The sequence below is a fragment of the Lynx rufus genome, unplaced genomic scaffold (assembly GCF_022079265.1).
Source record: "Lynx rufus isolate CCGP_SWC_20201006 ecotype Redwood Valley unplaced genomic scaffold, mLynRuf1.p SCAF_7, whole genome shotgun sequence".
NCBI classification, from domain to species: Eukaryota; Metazoa; Chordata; class Mammalia; order Carnivora; family Felidae; genus Lynx; species Lynx rufus.
The window spans coordinates 40,768,985-40,787,308 of NW_025814889.1; the positions used below are offsets into that span (position 1 = coordinate 40,768,985).

An 18,324-nucleotide genomic window follows, 5' to 3' on the forward strand; every position below is an offset into this window, starting at 1 on the left:
TTAAGCTACTTTAAGTAGCTATTATAAAAATGCCTCAGAAAGGGACACTCTTGAAATAAATAGAAAATTTCAGCCAAAAAAAAAAAAAAAAAAACAGAAGACATAAAAATGAACCCAATAGAAGTTCCAGGAAAAAAAATACAATAATCAAAATCAAAAGCTCATTGATGGGCTCAATAGCAGAATGAGGGTGACAGAAGAAAGAGAATCCTTCAAAAAATCAATAGAAATGATCCAGTCTGGCTCTCTTCCAGGGGGACGGCATCCATAAGCATTCAGAATGGTCCAGCATTTGACATGTCATCATAGGCTGTCCTACAAAGCAGCCTCTAACAACACTAGGCTATCCTGAACCCCTGGTAATAGAATCGTTTACCTTTATACCAAGGAGATTAAGAAAGCCCTAAAATCTGCATGTGACGTGTATCCAGGCCAACTTCAAGGAGTCTGTTCTGGGAGACCTAAAGTTCTTATGAGGTTGTCTAAAACAAGAAAACATGTCAGCGGGGTCCATGATGGTTCCATGCGTGCTAAGTGTGTTCATGACAGGATCAAGTGTGCTTTTCTTACTGAGGAGCAGAAAATCATTGTGAAAATGTTGAAGCCACAAGCACAGAGTCAGAAAGCTACATTTTACAATGAATCTCTTTTGAGTAATAAAATAATTAAATTAAAAAGAAATTATCCAATCTGAACAACAGAGAGAAAAACAGGACCTCAGAGACCTATAGGACATTACCAAAACGATCTAACATTAATGCCACCAAACCTCCCAGAAAGACAAAAGAGTGAGCTCAGTGCAGAAAAGAAATTTTTTTAATAACTGAAAACTTCCTCCCAAATCTGGTGAAAGATAGAAATGTACAGATTCCAGAAGCCCAGAAAATCTCAAACAGAATAAATCCAAAGAAATCCATCCTCACACATATCATAATCAATTGTTGACAAAACTAATGACAAAGATAAAAAAATACTAAAGGTAAACAGAAAACAACTATCTGAATGAGTACAGATTTCTCACCAGGAAACGAGAAGGCCAGAAAACAGCAGAAGAACATTTTGTAAATACAGACCGAAAAGAACAATTAACCCAGAATTCTCTATCCTGTGGAAATGTCATTCACGAATGAAGGTTAAAATAAAGGGCTCTCAGATGAAAGAAAACAATATAACTTCCTGCAAACAATAAAAGCATTGCTAAAGGCAAGTCCTCAGACATAAGGGAATCTTAGAACATCAGGAATGAAGAAAGACCCACAAAAATGGTAAATATCTAAGTAAATGAAATACACCATTCTATTCTTCTTGATTTTTAAAAATATGTTTAGTAGTTAAAATAAAAACTATAACATTTCTGACACATTTTTCAATAGGTGTCACCGTAGTTACATAAGAAAATGACGACAAAGCAGGAAGGGACTTATGAGATGGTAAGGTTTGTGCACTCACCTTGAAGTGGTAAAACACTGATTCTGAATAGACTATAAAAACATAAGCATATCTACTGTAATTCCTAGAGCAACTGCTAATCAAAACATACAGAGAAACATAGTCCTAAATAAGCTCTTCAGGTGACTCTGATAATGCTCAAATTTGAGAAGAAATGGACCACCTACATATACAAACACACAAAAAAGATCTTTCAATCTAACTGACATCCTGATTAGTAGTCCCTATGACACTGTATCTCCAGCTTTAAGAGATACAGGGGATGATTTCGACCTAAAAAAAGTTCTAAAGTGATTATCAGGAGAATCATAGGACATAAGCAATGAACAAATAAATAAGCCTGTTTGTCAATTCCCCAGCAGGGTAAAAGGGGCAGCTCTTTCCCACCCCTGGACTAGTAATCAAGGCTGGAGACTGGACATCTGGTTTTTGAGAATCACCAATGGTCCTTGTGAGGGGAGTCTGATGGAAAAAACTGAGGGCCTTGCTGCCCCAGTTGTGGTGGGAGGAATTCACTTGGCATTTCTGTGCCTTCATCTTCCCCTCCTTTGAAGCTCTACCATTCTATATGTCAAAATGAAGATGAAAAGAGTAACACCGAAGATGAGGAGTGCTTCACAGAAACCTAGGAGGGTTGACAACCAACACTTCGTAGGGATATTACCTGTTTCTTAAGAGAACAAAGAAACTGACAGAAATAAACTGGGTAATTCTCTCAGCTTCCTAGTGAATTAGAGAAATACCCCCAATTAATTATTTTGGGCAACTGAATTTCAAAGAAATCCCTTGCCTGAAGCCCCAACTGGAGGGGATCTGAGTACATAAGGAAGGTAGGATAATAAAACATTCTCTGTTAAAAAAATAATTCAGGAAGAGAACGACAAGGGGAAAAACTCTGATTGAGATAATCCAGGATTTCAAGCTCCGAAGAAAATTCTAAGTGGAGATATAAATTCAGGAGTTCTCTTAACATGAAGACGGCAGCAGAAATGTTGGAAATAAATCATCGTGGGAGTAACTGTAAAATGAGAAAAGGGAGCCTAGAAATGAGATTCAAAGCAGCCCAACATTTAAATAATAACACTGGGGCAGCCTGGGTGGCTTATTCGGTTGAGTGTTTGACTCTTGATTTCACTAGGTCATGATCCCAGGGTCGTGGGATCAAGCCCTGCATCAGGCTCTACACTTGGGATTCTCTCTCTCTCTCCCTCTGCCCCTCCCCTGCTCATACACATGTGCGCACTCTCTCTCAAATTAAAAACATAAAATCAAAAATCAAAAAGTATTAAAATAATAATCCAGCAGAATAACCCAGCCAAGAAGACTGAGAGGAGGTGGCCAGAGAAGTAGGAGGGAAATCAGGAAAGCATGGCATCGGCTTAGATAGTGTTTCAAACAGGAAGGAAAGGTCAGCTCTTCTGAATGTTGCTATAAGGTTAAGGAAGCGGAGAACTAAAATATCTGTTACCTTTTAGCACCAACCATAGGGGGACAGTCATCTATGGCCCACAGGGGGCCATTTGGGGCACAGTGGCAGGATCAGAAGTCAGACTGAAGGAGCTTGCTTAAGATAAAAAGATTTAAAAAAAAAAAACAGAAAATGTAAAAAAAACAAAAACAAAAAACTCTGAAAGGCTGTGAAATACCTAACATAAAGTGCAATGTTTACAACAAGGAGGTATTAGCACAAATACAGTCGAACAGAACCACAGAATAAATTAGAGAATCCAGAAGCAGCCACACACACTTGTTTGATGACATGGAACACTGCAGAGCCACAGGAAACGACGGTTCTTTCAACAAACATTGTTGGGTCAATCAGACATCCATGTGGAGAAAAAAATTAATCTTGACTCACAAACATGCCACACACATAAGAAAAAAATCAACTTTATGTGGACTATAGTCCAAAAGTGAATTGTTAACCAATAAAGTTCTGGAAGATAACATTAAAAAATATATTCACAACTTGTACTTTAAAGGTGATGGTTTCTCAAACAGAACACAAAAAACACTAATCATAAGGAAAAGATCAATAAATTAGACTAGAATAAAATTAAGAAACTCTATCCACCAAAAGGCACAAATGAAGAAGGAAAGGAATACCACAGAGTGGAAAAAAGATATTTGGAAAACAGATACTCAGCACAAGACTCATACCAAGAACATATGAAGAACTTCTTCAAATCAATGAGAAAAAGGCAGACAATTCATCTCTTAAAATGGCTGAAAGACATGAACAAGCACTTCACAAAAGAGAATATCCAATGGCTAGGGGAAAAAATACATGTGAAAAGGTTTTCATCTCATTAGCCATCAGAAAATGAAAATTAAAACCACACTCAGACACCACTATGTATGTAGCAAGAATGGCTGAAGTTAAAATGACTGACAACGCCAGGAGTTGCCAAGTATGTGGAGAAACTGGAACTCCTGTACACCGCTAATGGAGAGTATAAATTAACATAAAAACTTTGGAAACTGGTCAGTTGTGTCTACTAAAGTTAAACAAACATATATACCATATGACCCAGCACTTCCCCCCACAAAGAATACCCATCAGAAGTCCATTCACCAAGGGGCGCCTGAGTGGCTCAGTCGGTTGAGCATCTGACTCTTGATTTTGGCTCAGGTCATGATCCCAGGGTCGTGGGATCAAGTCCCACATTGGGCTACACAAGATTCTCTCTCTCTTTCTCCCTCTCCCCTCTCCCCCGTGCATTCACCAAAAGATTTGTAAAAGAACAGTCAAAGCAACACTATTCATAGCTTAAAGCAGAAAACAATGTCCACTGACAGGAGACTGAGTAAGTATATTGTGGTACACTCAAATGAAATAAATACCCTTATACTAGTGAATAAACCACCACTACACATAACACAGATGAACATCACATACTTAATGTTGAGGGAAAAAAAAATGAGGCACTAAGTATATACCAAATGATTCCATTTACATAAAGTTCAAAAACAGGCAACACTCACGCCTGAACATCGAAGTAGTTATGGTGACCTTTGGACAGGGGCCCGTGACTGGGCAGAGGCCCAAGGGGGGTTCTGGAGAGCTGGAAATGTTATATTTCTTCATCTGGGTGGTGTTACACACATGGATCCACTTGGTGATGATTCATCAAGTCCTACACTTACAATTTGTGCATGTACGCTTTTCTGATATATGTTACACTTCAACAGGAAGGTTTCTTTAAGCCTGGCTGTGAAGAAGAGGAGCGAGCAGGTGATAACTGGAGGGGTAACAGGGTTGAAAGAGGGGTTCCCAAGGACAGGGGAAAAAAGGGTGGGCATGTAAAAGCAAGCGGCAGCCAAGAAGCTTGCTGTCTCTTGCTAGGGTGGGAGAGCCTGAGCTGGGACTTCACATTCTGCCCTACTGTGCCTGTGCATGAGAGACACACAGTAGACTACTTAAAACAACCCCTTTGGATGGTGCTTCCAGGTTAGAAGCCAGCAAATCTCTCTTTAACAGTCATTTCTTTTTTTAGAGAGAGAGAGAAAGGGAAGAAGGGAGGGAGTCCAGGCACCAAGCAGGGGAGGGGCTGTGGGGAGGGAGTGAGGGAAGGGGAGAAGGAGAGAGAGAGAGGGAAAGGGAGAGAAGGAGACAGGGAGACAGGGAGAGAGGGAGAGAGGGAGAGAGAGAGAGAGAGGATCTTAAACAGACTCCATATTCAGTGAGGAGCCAGATGCAGGGTTCAATCCCACAACTCTGGGATCATGACCTGAGCCAAAACCAAAGAGTCGGACGCTCAACTGACTGAGCCTCCCAGGCTCCCCTAACAGTCATTTCTGATCACAGCTCAGAGGATTACAGACTTCATGTTATTAGGAATTCTAACAACTCAGCCAAGTAGCCAAGTCGCATGAGTTCCATCTTCAGAGAAGGAAAAAGACACATGCAGTGGGTTAGCAGCTATCCCCCAAAATCGCTTGGTCCCTCAAAGACCATGGATTCTGGGATCTTCAGTCAGAACCCATGAGAATAAGGTGGCAGCACGTGTCATGGCATGCACGTTCAGTGCATGGCACTGAAATGGAGCTTCGTTTCATCTCTGAGAGCCTCAGTTTCTATAAAATAGGAATAATTTCACAAGAACTACTACCCCACAATAGCTTTAAGAGAATATGAATATATACTCGGGTGACCACACAAATGCTTGTTCCCAGGGCACCTGGGTGGCTCTGAACATCTGACTTTGGCTCAGGTCATGATCTCGCAGGTTCGTGAGTTCAACCCCCACATCGGGCTCACTGCTGTCAGCCTGTCAAAGCAGAGCCCGCTTCGGATCCTCTGACCCCCCTTCCTTACTTGTGCTCTCCCAAAAATGAATAAATATTTAAAAAACAACAACAAAACAAAACAAAACAAAAAACGAATGCCTGTTCCCTTTCTCCTCCCCCTTTCCGAGGGGAGTGGAAGGTTTTCAGAAAAGAAAACCAGCTCTGCCTTGCAAAGAGTTCCCACACACCAGGGATGCAAAGGTCTCTAGGGTTCCAGACGCATGTTCTTGAGACCACGCAGTCTCCTGGTGCGATATATGCCAAGAGCTAATCCCTCTCCCTCTGCAGTCCTCCTTCAGCCCATCCACATGGGTTTCTGTGTTTCTACATGGCTTGGGTGCGTGTGCTTTTCCTAGACTGGGAAGGAGGGAGACACGGCAGCACAGTGTGTGTGTGTCTGTGTTTCAAGCTGCAGCTGTTTATTTCCCCAGTTGAATTTTAAAATCACTCCAAATTCATCAGCATCTTCTGAGGAAGCCTCCTAAACAGCAACATGTTCAAAACTCAGAAGCTGTCCGGGGATAGGGAGAAAGAGCACTGGGACGGGGAGCAGGATGCAGGAGTTCTGTCTTTAACAGCTTTCTCCCCACCCCCACCCCCAGTGCCCCAGCCAACCCCCTTCCCAGGTCACTCAAGTTCTGACAATCTCTTGGAGCAGCCATCCCACTCACCCTCATTCACACTCCTGGACCTCAATTTAATCATGGTAAACCGAGAGCCTTGGGAGGCTAGAGAGGTACCACTGCACCTGGCATCACCTTCTAGCTCTGGGTCAAGGTAAAGAGTGAGGCAAGATACAGCAGGAGGAAGACAAGGTTGTTTGGACAGGCATCTGTTTCTGAGCCCCTCCTCACTGAGAGAGACTTAACTTTCCATGCTTAGTAGTGAGCACCCATCTAGAGAGCAGAGGACAATTTGTAACACTTCTGGGAATTGGAGAAAGTTACCAAACTTCCATGGGCCTCCACCTGTAAAATGAGACGAGCATTAAAGACTCTCAAAGGTCCCTTGCAACTCTGACATTCTGAGTCATCGGGGTTTACAATAAAATAAAATAAACCCTCCCTTTTCCAAAAAAAAAAAAAAAAATGGGGGGAGCATTCACTCTTCCTCTGCATTTAACTTGTGGCCCCTGCCATCCTGGCCCAGGCCCCTACCTGGACAGGAAATGGCCCCAACCCCCTCATCTGGCGGGACTCGGTGGCTTCATCTGCTGAGTATTTAATTAGAACTGGTGATGGCTGTTTGGACAGAGCCAAGGCCAAGAGGGCAGGAAGGCGTCCCCTTGTTCTCGGCTCAGGAGACTAAGAGAAAGCCGAACAGCTGGGACAGGTCTCGGGGTAGGTCGTCCCCCTGCTGGCAGCGCTCGATGGCTTTCTGTGTTCATCAATTCAGATGTCCTCCTGGGGAGAGCCTTGACTTCAGAGGGGTGGGGCCCCTCTCAGCAGAAGAACCGGCTCTCCCCAGCCCAGAGCCCGCTCCATTGGCGGTTTGCTTTCCGAGGGCTGCACGCAGCCCAGCAAGCCCGTGCGGTAGAGGCTGCAAAAGGGACCTGGAGATGTTAGCAAACCCAGGCAGGAAGTAACAACGAGCAGATTCAACCTGGAAAAATGTGGCTGCTGCATCTGGGGATAAATAATCAGAAACACAAATACTCAGGTGGGAGGGAGATGCCTGGAACAGGAAGCGGCCAGACAGCATTTGGACAGGAGCTTGCAATGTGATCTAGTGACAAAGAAATTTCTGGGGGATTCACGAGCTGGATGCACGGAGGTGATACCCCAACAAGAACAAGGAAGGAACAGGGGCGGGGCCAAGCAGCTGTACTGCGCCTCTCTAGAGGCCAGGACTAGGTGGACCAAGGGACTGAGATGGCAGCAAGAGAGGTTTAAGTCAGACTCTAGAAAGAACTTTGTCCCTAAAGTATAGGGAGATATTATCTGAAACGATGGAGAAGTCTCTAGGAAGATGTTTGAAGGACAGGGACACGAGAAGCCTGTTCCAGAGGCAGGGGCGTGGACAAGATGACCTCCAGATATCTCATGCAGCCCACCGAGGAAAATGTGAATCTTCAGGAAACAGTGAGCGGACCTGCTTATTGGTGTCACAGGAGACAGAGGACGGAGGAACCCAAACCAGCCAAAAACACTGAAATTCAAGATCTGGGAAAAGTCATACGACTGTCCTGAGTCTGAGACAAAGCTGGGAAAAGAGCTCCAATCTGCAGATTGTCAGACTCTCTCCTCCTCAGGCCCAAAAGGAAGATATTTTTCAATCCTCCTACTGGCTCCACTGCCTGGGACATGGGAGCTTCAAAATGAGGCTCTGGAGACATGAGACATGTACGTGAGACCCAGCGGGGCCAATCAAATGCATGCCATCTGACCGGCTCCTTCACCAACACATGGTTGCTCTGGAGGGAGTTAGGTTAGACACCAAGAAGAACTTCCCTCTTGAGTTCTACGATACCACACAAGCAAGCAAAAGAGCCAGTTTATATTCTCTCTTCCTCTGGTAGGATAAGAGGCTAGAATGTGCTTGGAGCTATACAGTGCATAGCTGTTCTCAGCAAAGCACAGCAAGAAAGGTACGGTGTGCCTCCCTTCAAACTTGAGATTTGAAAGTCCAGATTTAGAAAGCGGAAAAATTGCACTGATTTTTCACTTTAAAAACGGACTTACTGGGGTACCTTGGTGATGTGGTCAGTTAAGCATCCGACTCTTGATCTCGGCTCAGGTCGTGATCTCACGGTTCGGGAGTTCGAGCCCTGCATGAGGCTTTGGGTTTCTGTCTCTCCCTCTCCCCCATTTGTGTGTATGTGTACTCTCTGTCTCTCTCTCTCTCTCTCTTTCTCTCCCTCTCTCTCAAAATAAATAAACAAATTTTAAAAATTTTAACTGGACTTACTATAACAAGTTACATTAAAATGCTTAAAGTTCAATGAGGATTTTAAAATCAGGCTAGACTGCTAGCCCAAACCAGGGCACAAAGATTAAAGATCTAGTCACAGGCCCGGGAATGTGAAGGTCTGTATGATTCCAGGTGAGCCTTCCCGGCGACCAGTCAGCCTTCTGGTGAGGTATTTGATATGGGTCTTAGCTTTTGAGAGAGATTTCCAGAGACTCCAGAAAGAAGAAAAGAAAAAAAAGCCTTTTAAAGAGGGGCTGGCTCCTCAGGGCATTGGGACAACAGGCAGGTGTTAGAGTCTCCTGCTGGTCCATGAAGCCAGACCAGAAGACAGATGGATGTCATCTGGATGGGAGACTACATCTCATGTACAGACAGGTCAGCCTAGAGGTCAGCAAAAGACAGAAGTGTTTTAGGGATCTCTGGATCCGAGATCAAGGAACTAGAATAACAAGGAAACTGAATCTCGAGCATATGCCAGGCACGGCTCTCAAGCACTTTGGGGTATGTCATCTCACTGAATCACTTGTTTCCTTGACAAATATTAAGTACCCACAATGTGCCAGATGTTTCTTCAAAACAACTCGAAGAGATCCAATTAGAAAACTAAAGTGACAGGAGACATCATATGGCTTGCCCAAGCTTATACATCGCTTAGTGGCTGAGCTGGGATTCAGATGCAGTCTGGCATTCCAACTCTGCTTACTTCAGAACTTTCTCCCTCAGGAAATCTTCCAGCCCCGCCCTCCCTGGTTCCAAGCAAGACAGTTAGAATGTGAATCTACATACATATGCCGACGAGGTCTGTGCAATTTGCAATCACCCAAACCAGTGAAGCTGAGGGGTGGTGCAGATAAACCACAGCCCTTTGGTCCTGGAGGCTGTTACACTCTGGGTCTGAGGGAGGGAGATCCTAGCATATCTGTCTGATTCAGCTTGGCTTAGGCTAAGATTAATGACTGAATTAGCTTCCATTTCCTGAGCATCCTAACAGCAGGAGGGAATGACCCAGAATGCAGGAGGCTGTGGGCAGATTAACCACTCACCCTCCATAAGTAGCCACACATGGAATAAACCTGCACATTTACAGGGGCCATCCTGCATGACCCTGAAAAAACTGTCTGCCTTCTGTTTCTTCATTAAACACTGACCTCCCCAGATGTACTGACCACGTCCTTCATCCCAGATCAGAACAGAAGCCTTCGCGCTTAAAGGGCATTCCATCTCAAACGGTGCCTGGCTGTTACAGCATTAGGCTGTAAGGTAAGCGGCTTAGGACAGCTGGGGTAAAGGAAGGAGGGAGGCCGGTCTGGGGCCATGGTCCTTGAAAAAAAGAAAGAGCCAGTATGGTGTGATTTCCAGAGCCTCGCTCCACCTGCTGGTGCCCAAAAGCCTGAAGCTTTGATCCCTATTCAAGTGTAGCGGCTTCAAAGCAGGGTTACATGAAGGGTCTGAAGGAAAGACCGGACAGTCCACATAAAGGATGTAGAGTGATGGAGAAACCAGACGGGGAGAAGCCACAGAAAATGCACAGAAAAAGCACGCTCAAGACCAACGCCTCCTGGTCCCCCATACCCACTCTGGTGCCTGAAGGCAGGAAAGGGCAGCACACACACCTAGGGATCATCCCAACCCTGCTCCACAGAGAAGCTTCCAGCCCGGCTCAATGTCCTCCCTGCTGGGGTCCCGAGAAGCTCCGGATGCCACACTGCCCCGACGCCCCACAGCACCCCACGTGCTCTCCAGCTCTTGCCTTGTCCCTCCCCAGCCTCACCCTCCTTGGCAAACCCTGCTACCTCTCGCCCCTGCCTACTGGCTCCACACCCATCTAATGGCCTCAGGGCCAGCCCTGAGCAGATGGATTCTTTTTTTTTTTTTTAATATTCTTTATGTTTATTTATTTACTTTTGAGAGGGGGGGGGATGCTACCCACAAGTAGGGGAGAGGCAGAGAGAGAGACACACAGAATGTGAAGCAGGCTCCAGGCTCTGCACTATCAGCACAGAGCCCAACATGGGGCTCGAACTTACGAACCGTGAGACCATGACCTGAGCCGAAGTTGGACTCTTAACTGACTGAGCCACCCAGGCGCCCCTGAGCCGACCAATTCTTGCCACAAACACAAATTACAAACCTTGTAACTAAAAGGTGTCCACAGGATACAACTCTTCCCCAACCCACAACCTCCCCAGACAGACAGGATGGAAGACAGGTGTGCCCAACAGGGAGCAAAGAGGTAAGCAGAATAATCTCAAGTCCAGAGGCTACCTTTTCCTCTCCTGAACCTGCTTTAGCTGCTGGCAATCCCAATGGTGACAATATGGCCACCCTCTCCTCACACCAAGCTCAGATGACAGAAGCGTTATCCCTGGACGGGTGGGACACCGCAGTGGCCAAGAGCTCAGACTCCGGGTCTGTCTGTATCCCTCCCTGACACTAGCCATTGGGCCCTGACCAAGTTAGGTAATTTCAGTTTCCTTATCTACAAAAGAGGGGGCAGTAGTGGTAAATACTACAGAGGGTTGTTACCAGGACTAAATGAGTTACTTGATGTACCTAGCACAGAAGTCATTGTGCTCATTAAGAATAACTTGGAAGGCAGAAGCAAGATGCCCAGGGAGGAATTGGTCCAGATTCCCATGGCAGGAGGGAGAGAACAGGTACCGCCCCCCCCAACACCGGCAACACTGAGACCAACAGTGACTGGATGAAAGTGGGGTCCTGATGCCAGGGGGGCCTTCGGAGCATGGCCATGGGTCACATGGGCAGCTCCTGCCACAGTGTCCACAGCAAACAGGACCTGCGTCTTTTTCTAGAGGACTGGACAATCATATCACAGAGAGAAGCCTGGCATAAACACAACCACCGCCAAGGGCTTCAACACAGTGGTCTGTGGCATTGTGGGAGGTGCCCACCAGAGGAGAGCTAGAGGCTGCTAGAAGAAAGAAGAGGGAGACAGCTAGAGAGGAAGGAGGATGGAAAGACAGAAAAGGACAGCTAATAACCCCCGGGGCTCAGGGCACCAAACCCCCCTCAACACTGGGCCCGAGGGTGGCCTGTAAGGGCTCAGGCGTACCCACAAGTCTCCTGACCACCCACCTCTCCTCAGGGTAGGTGGATCTGAGGGGGAGGCAGCCTGCTGTCACATTTTCTTCCCTGGTTGGGGAAGGAGGTGAGGGAACCAAGAAGGAGAAACAGGAACTGGGAGGGGACTCCCCAGGAAGAGTGAAGGGACAGGTTCCCTGCTGGAAGAGGGGCGGGGCTGGGTTGCAGAGAGCGCCCCATCTCTGGAAAGCCTTCCCTGCCAAGCCTAACTCTTGTGGATCTCTCCCTCCCCTCGGCTCTACAGTGTACTTTCTCACTACACATTGTGCGTTGAATCAATTCAACAAACACTGTTGAGCACTTACTATGTGCCAGACATTGTCCAAAAGAACAAAGAAAGAATGAAACACAGTCCCTGTTCTCAAAGTCTTCAGTCAATCCAGGAACAAGTGAAGCTCAGAGGCTATACTAAGTGCTTGGGTGATGTTGCCCAAGTACAGAATAAGGAGTGTCAAACAGTGAACAGACACAACAGAGCATCAAATAGCATTTTTAAATAGTGCAAAAGTGAGCCTCTTTCTAACTTTCCTGCAAAGATAAAGTCTCAGATGCCAATACACCTTTAACCTCTCCAACACTAGCTAAGCCTCCTTCTCAAGGAAGAGTGAGCAGTACCCCCCACCCCCAATGGCCTAAGATCTTCCACAGCTGCTGCATCCAGCCAGAAATGAATGACGTTATTTGGTTTTTTCTGTGGTTTATTTTTGCATTACTGTCTATTTCTTGGCCAGTGATACTGGTTCTCTATGATAAGGATATGGTATTTCCTTTTAAAATAAATTTAAGGGGCATCTGGGTGGCTCAGTCAGTTAAGTGTCTGATCTTTCATTTCAGCTCAGGTCATGATCTCATGGTTCGTGAGTTCGAGGCCAGTGTCGGGTTCTGTGCTGACAGTGCAAGGCTTACTTGGGATTCTATCTCTCCCTCTCCCTCTCTCTCTCTCTGCCCCTCCCCTGCTGGCACTCTCTCTCTCAAAATAAATAAATAAACAAAGATAATTTTTTTTTTTTTTTTAACGGGGCACCTAGGTAGCTCAGTCAGTTAAGCATCCGACTCTTTAATACCAGCTCAGGTCATGATCTCACAGTTCATGAGTTCAAGCCCGGCATCGGGCTCCAAGCTGTTAGTGCGAGCCTGCTTGGGATTCCCTCTTTCTTCCTCTTTCTTTGCCCCTCCCATCACCACATGCTTGCTCTCTCTCTGTCTCAAAATAAATAAATAAACTTAAACAAATTTAAATAAAATAAAATAAATTTAAGTTTAAAAAGTGAGCCAACTTAGCAAAAACAATCCAGCAAATAAGAGTAGAGAGAGTAAACTCCTGACACTGGTCAGCAGTGGTATTCAGGATCACGACCACGGTATTCAGAACCAGTGCTGTGAGACTCTCCAGTCCAGAAGAGACGCAGTGAGCACATGTGCCTGCATGAGGAGGTCTCGTTTCCCAGCTCGACAGTAAACTTCCCGCACCTCCTCCTCCCTTTGGGGATACCTTCATGCGTTCAGAATATGGACAGAAAATTCAGCTCAGCTCATAGGGAGGGTAAAAAAATTGGAAAATTAAAGCAGAAACGTGGACAGGTGGCAGAGCCAACTCGGGCCCACTGGCAAAGAGGAAACCCCACATGATCCCTACAAAGGACGGTGAAAACAAGGACACTTCATTTTCTGACAGCCTACAGTTTAGGAAGTATGTTCACCTGTGGAGGGTGCTGCCTACCCGTCTCAAATGAGAAAAGAGACCCAGCATGGCTGACAAACGTGCACAAAAGCACGGGTCAGTGAGTCCCATTTGTGGCCCTCCACACACAAAGTTCTCCCCACTACATTCTGCTGCCGGGCAAGTCCAGGTGACCTGCACGAAGTAACTCCTACTGACGGCCACTGGTCTTCTAAAATGTTCTGCTAGCAGAGCTGGGACACCCAGGCCGTGCTCACAAGCCATGGTGTGAGCTGGTCCGAATGCACCCCCTCAACTCCACGGCGCACAGTGGGAACAGTACATAGCAACACACACAACGCCGTAACCGTGGGCGGGTGGTCTGGCAAGGAGCCAACCACGAACCCACACAAACTCTGAGGGCTCTGGGGCTTCAGCTCCAAAGCCTTCGGGTTCCTGTGTCTGCACTTGACAAAGAAAACACAACAGACCAACATACCCATCAAATTCCACTCCTTCTGACTTCCTGTTCCTGAAAAGGTGCTAAAACGCCACAGGCCCTCTCTGCAGCCAGGGAAGCCTCGACCCTCCGAGGGCCTGTGGATGAGCTAAGTGTAAGTTCCCTGGGCTGGACGAGTTCAGAGGGAGGGAGAAACACAGCTTTAGCTAAAACATTCACAGCCAGAGATACTCCACCCTTTGACACCTGACAGCAATGAAGGGATCCCCAAGTGGAAACTCAACGAGACAGTTACAAGAATGCCAGTGGTCACCTGGCCCCTTGGACTGCTGAGCTGGATGGGGAGTCCGGCTACTATCCACAGTGGGCTGGGGTGCAGCAGATGAGAACCCCAAACCAGCAATGATCAAGGGATGGTGAACACGTTCCAGAAGACATCACAATGCACCCAGGACTTCCTGGAAGCCATTGGACCAAAAATGGCAATCTCTATGAATCTTGCTGGGGAGATTCACAACACTCTTGCCTTAGCTGACCTCCAAGCCAAGAGGGATGGAGGGATGAGGGAAGGTAGGGTCTCCACAGAGCACTGTCTGTTCCAAAAGACAATGACACAGCTAACAACCCTACCATCTCTTCATCCTTTTGCTTCCAAGGTACTGTCACTTCGTCCTCCTCACAGTCATGATGCACAGAACAGGGAAGGCTGGGAACACATCAGGGGCACTGTTGCTTTTGTTTGCAGCCTGATATAAACATGAGCATTATCTCCCCTGCAGAAAAGCCATCATCCTGCTCAGACTCACCAATCTACTCACCCTTTGCTCATCCAGAACAAGGGTCAGCCTTCTTAGCAGACTGCACCACCGGGTGCCATATGTTGACAACTGCCTGAATCCACAGGGGCCGTGGAGCCCCATAAGAGCTGTTAGAACACCCTTCATAAAAGTCCTTCAAACATTCAAACCAAGACCAATTTTAGTGGAAGGACTCACAGGATGGGCAACAAACACCCACCACCAAACCTAAGTTGCAAAATTAAACATGATCGCCCAATTCTAAGTTTTCCTAACATTAATATTCTTATTACTTCCAATCCACTTCCTCTGCCCTCAACAAGTACTTACTGGCAGACAAGGAGTAACAGCCGCCAAAGGTTTAAGGAAAGAACAATTTTAAATTGAGAAAATCATCTTTATCACTGCAATTTTCCAGTAAATTGAGAAAACAGTAGCAATTTTTATGTTAGCATAGACTACATCAGTCTAAGTCATGGAAAGCGAGCACTCTCAAGTACACCGTTTGAGAATCCTTGATGATGCCCAACCTTCTCCTTTTCCAGATGGGGAAGTCAAAGGTCCAGAAAGAAACCAGCTGGTAGTAGAACAGAACCTAGAACACAGGTCTCTGGTACTCAGCCCAACCCTCTTTCCTCTCCATGTCCTTCCTGAGTTCAAGCATATTATAGACTAAACCACATACTTCCAAATGCAATTAACCACGCAGGCCCCAAGTAGCAGCGGCAGCAGCAGGGAGGGGCTCAGGGGATGTCACAAGTGTGTTCTGTTCACATGCCCCTCAAATCATGCCCCTGCCTCAGGACTCCCCAGGAACCTTCTCTGAACCAGACAGTCTCCAGACAGCAGCCAGTGGGCATCCCCATGTGGCCTCCATGTGGGGAGGGATCCCCACAGCAGCCACACAGGACCACCACTCACTGCCTGAAGCTTCTCCTCAGTCTTAGAGGTTATGTTCACGGTTTCATAACCTTTTTTGGGCCTTGGAGCCCTAAGATGGTCAGCTAAAGACCAGCTATAGACCCCTTCACAGAATATTTTTAGATGTGTAAAATAATTATACAGAATAATGAGGAGACTAAGTATACAGAAATATAGTTATTAAAATATTTAAGGGGCGCCTGGATGGCTCAGATGGTTAAGTGTCTGACTTTAGCTCAGGTCATGATCTCACAGTTCGTGAGTTCGAGCCCCACATTGGGCACAGCAGAGAGCCCTCTTCGGATCCTCTGTCCCCTCTCTCTCCAGCCCCCCTCACTGGTTCTCTCTCCTTCTCTCTCTCTCAAAATAAATAAATAAACTTATAAAAAAGTATTTAAGCATAAACTCATGATATTATCATATACCTGTTTCTTTATCAACACAATAAATAGCAAGACCTAGCAGCACAACCCAAAACTGTCATAATTTCAATTTCTTTAATGTTTATTTATTTTTGAGAGAAACAGAGCATGAGTGGGGGAGGGGCAGAAAGAGAGTTGGACACAGAAACCAAAGCAGGCTCCAGGCTCTGAACTGTCAGCACAGAGCCTGACATGGGCCCGAACCCATGAACTGGAAGATCATGACCTGAGCCGAAGTCGGACATTTAGCCAACTGAGCCACCCAGGCACCCCTAAACTGAGCATGAGGATCCGTGCTTTTGGAGCTTTGTGCAACAACTATATAATGCGACAGAAATCCATGTGTGATGTGTGATGTGTGATTTCTATCAGCGACAAACTCACAGGAACTCATAGTAATGTAGCTTTGTACCTATGTCCTTAATTGAAGTAAACACTAAGTTCCAGTTAAGTGTTGGTGAAAATAAAGTACAATTTTCTAGCATCCAGGTTAATGAATTCTGCCCCTGAATTCTATTCACAAAACTCCCAAGGTTTCAGAGCTCCCGATGCTGCCTCAGAGCCCCAGGGTCATCAGAGATGAGGCACTGGGGCACCCAGATGAGCTGACCTAGGGTGGCTGGGAGACCCTGCCTGCAGGAAGGAGACACTTAAGGCTGAAGTGGCCCCAGAACCAATCTCACCACATGCCAAGCATCAGATACAACTACCAGGTGTCTCCAGACCTGGAAGGCTCAAAGAAAGACCCTTCCACATGCAACACCCACTTCAGCAAAACTTCTAACTTGCACAGCATCTACCAGCAGCTCAGCGTGCAGAGGGTGAATCCTGCCCAGAGACCTGATAAGAATAGAAGACTCAGCCCCCTCACTTCTGTAAGGACCCAAGCATGGGGGAAGAGAAAGGGAAGGTGAACCAGCTGAGAGCTTCCAAGCAGAGGGAGGACTTGGGGTCACCCAGACCATCTGTCACTCTCCTGGTACCCTCTCTTACTGCTTTTTTAGATAGACTTTAGGTGACTCTCTGCAATCAGGTCAGCATCCCCTAATAGACTACAAGGTCCTCGAAGGCAAGGACCACATCTTAGTCACATGTTTCATCAGCTCCCAGGATATGGCACCTGTAGGCGCTCAGTCAACATGTGCTAAATGAGAGGCAGGAGAGGGTGGCAGGGACAGAGTCTGGCAGGCCTCCCCTGGAGCTGATCCCCTGCGTGTCTTTACAGTTGAAGTGACTGCCCAAGCAGCCTCTGGTCCACAAAGACCTCGAACTTATCAACTGACAAACGGAGGGTGGCCTTCCTTCTCCATGCCTGTCTCAGGGCCCAAACCATCTAGCACTGCCCTGAAGAGGCAAGATTAATTAGCAGGATAGAGACGAACTTTTCCATGACCAAGTGCAGAGGCACACGTAAATGACAGCAGAAAACACAAGGGATACTCAAAATATGTAACAATCCGCACCGTGTCTGAAGTCAGAACAGGCACTGGCCAAGGACCCTGGTGTGACAGGTCAAACCAGGAGCACCAGTCAGACCCCAGCCCTGAGGGAAGACAGTAACTCAGCTCCAAGGAAGACAGAGCTACCAGAAGGAAGTCAGTCCCCCTTGACCTGCTTGTCGGCACAGACTCTCTATCATCAGTGTTTCATTTATGTAAGACATTACCTAGCAGTGTGACCTTGTACAAGCCATGTCCTCCCAACTTTAGGCCCTGTTCTCTGACGGAATTGAAAGAAATGATCCAAAGCCCTTCCTGCTCTAATATCCTATGATTGCATTTTCTCATACATCACCGGCTGCACCTGGTAACAGAAAACCAGCAAGACACACAGCCAGCTAAGGTGGCACACAGGCCAGAGGCCCTCAGCCAGGCCAGTCACTGACCCTTGCCCTCTGTCCTGTGCGGTGGGACTGGCAAATCAAAGGCTGGACACTCCTTCCAGCCCCTTTGGAGGAATTCTAGAGACCTCTAGAAGCCCTGGTCAACAGATGGAAGACACCAGACATGAAGGACATGAGAGAGGGCCACACCCCAGCTCCTGTCCTCTGCTGCTGAAACCCCGGCCTGCTTTTCACCAGACCCACTGCCCGAACTCTTTCACTACCCGGACGGTGCTCGCCTCCGGATGGGCAACTGTGTAGACTAAATGTCACCCCTGGAGAGTCATTTTAAGAGAACAGGGGGAGCAGTTGCAAGGCACAGATCTGCTCCTCACCAGCCTGACACCGGCTCGGACAAGGGACAACAGCCGCTTGCACCACCTCAGCAGGGTCGCCATTAGCATCAAGCAAGAATACTGAGTGTCCATTTT

The 18,324-nt window shown here is 46.7% G+C and overlaps 1 protein-coding gene and 1 pseudogene across 1 annotated transcript in view; one reads left to right on the plus strand and one right to left on the minus strand.

Moving 5' to 3' along the window:
- Positions 1-18,324, minus strand: part of ANO2 (anoctamin 2) — a 312,785-nt gene that overhangs the window by 287,584 nt on the left and 6,877 nt on the right. The window lies entirely within an intron of this gene.
- Positions 281-18,159, plus strand: LOC124501171 (60S ribosomal protein L34-like; annotated as a pseudogene).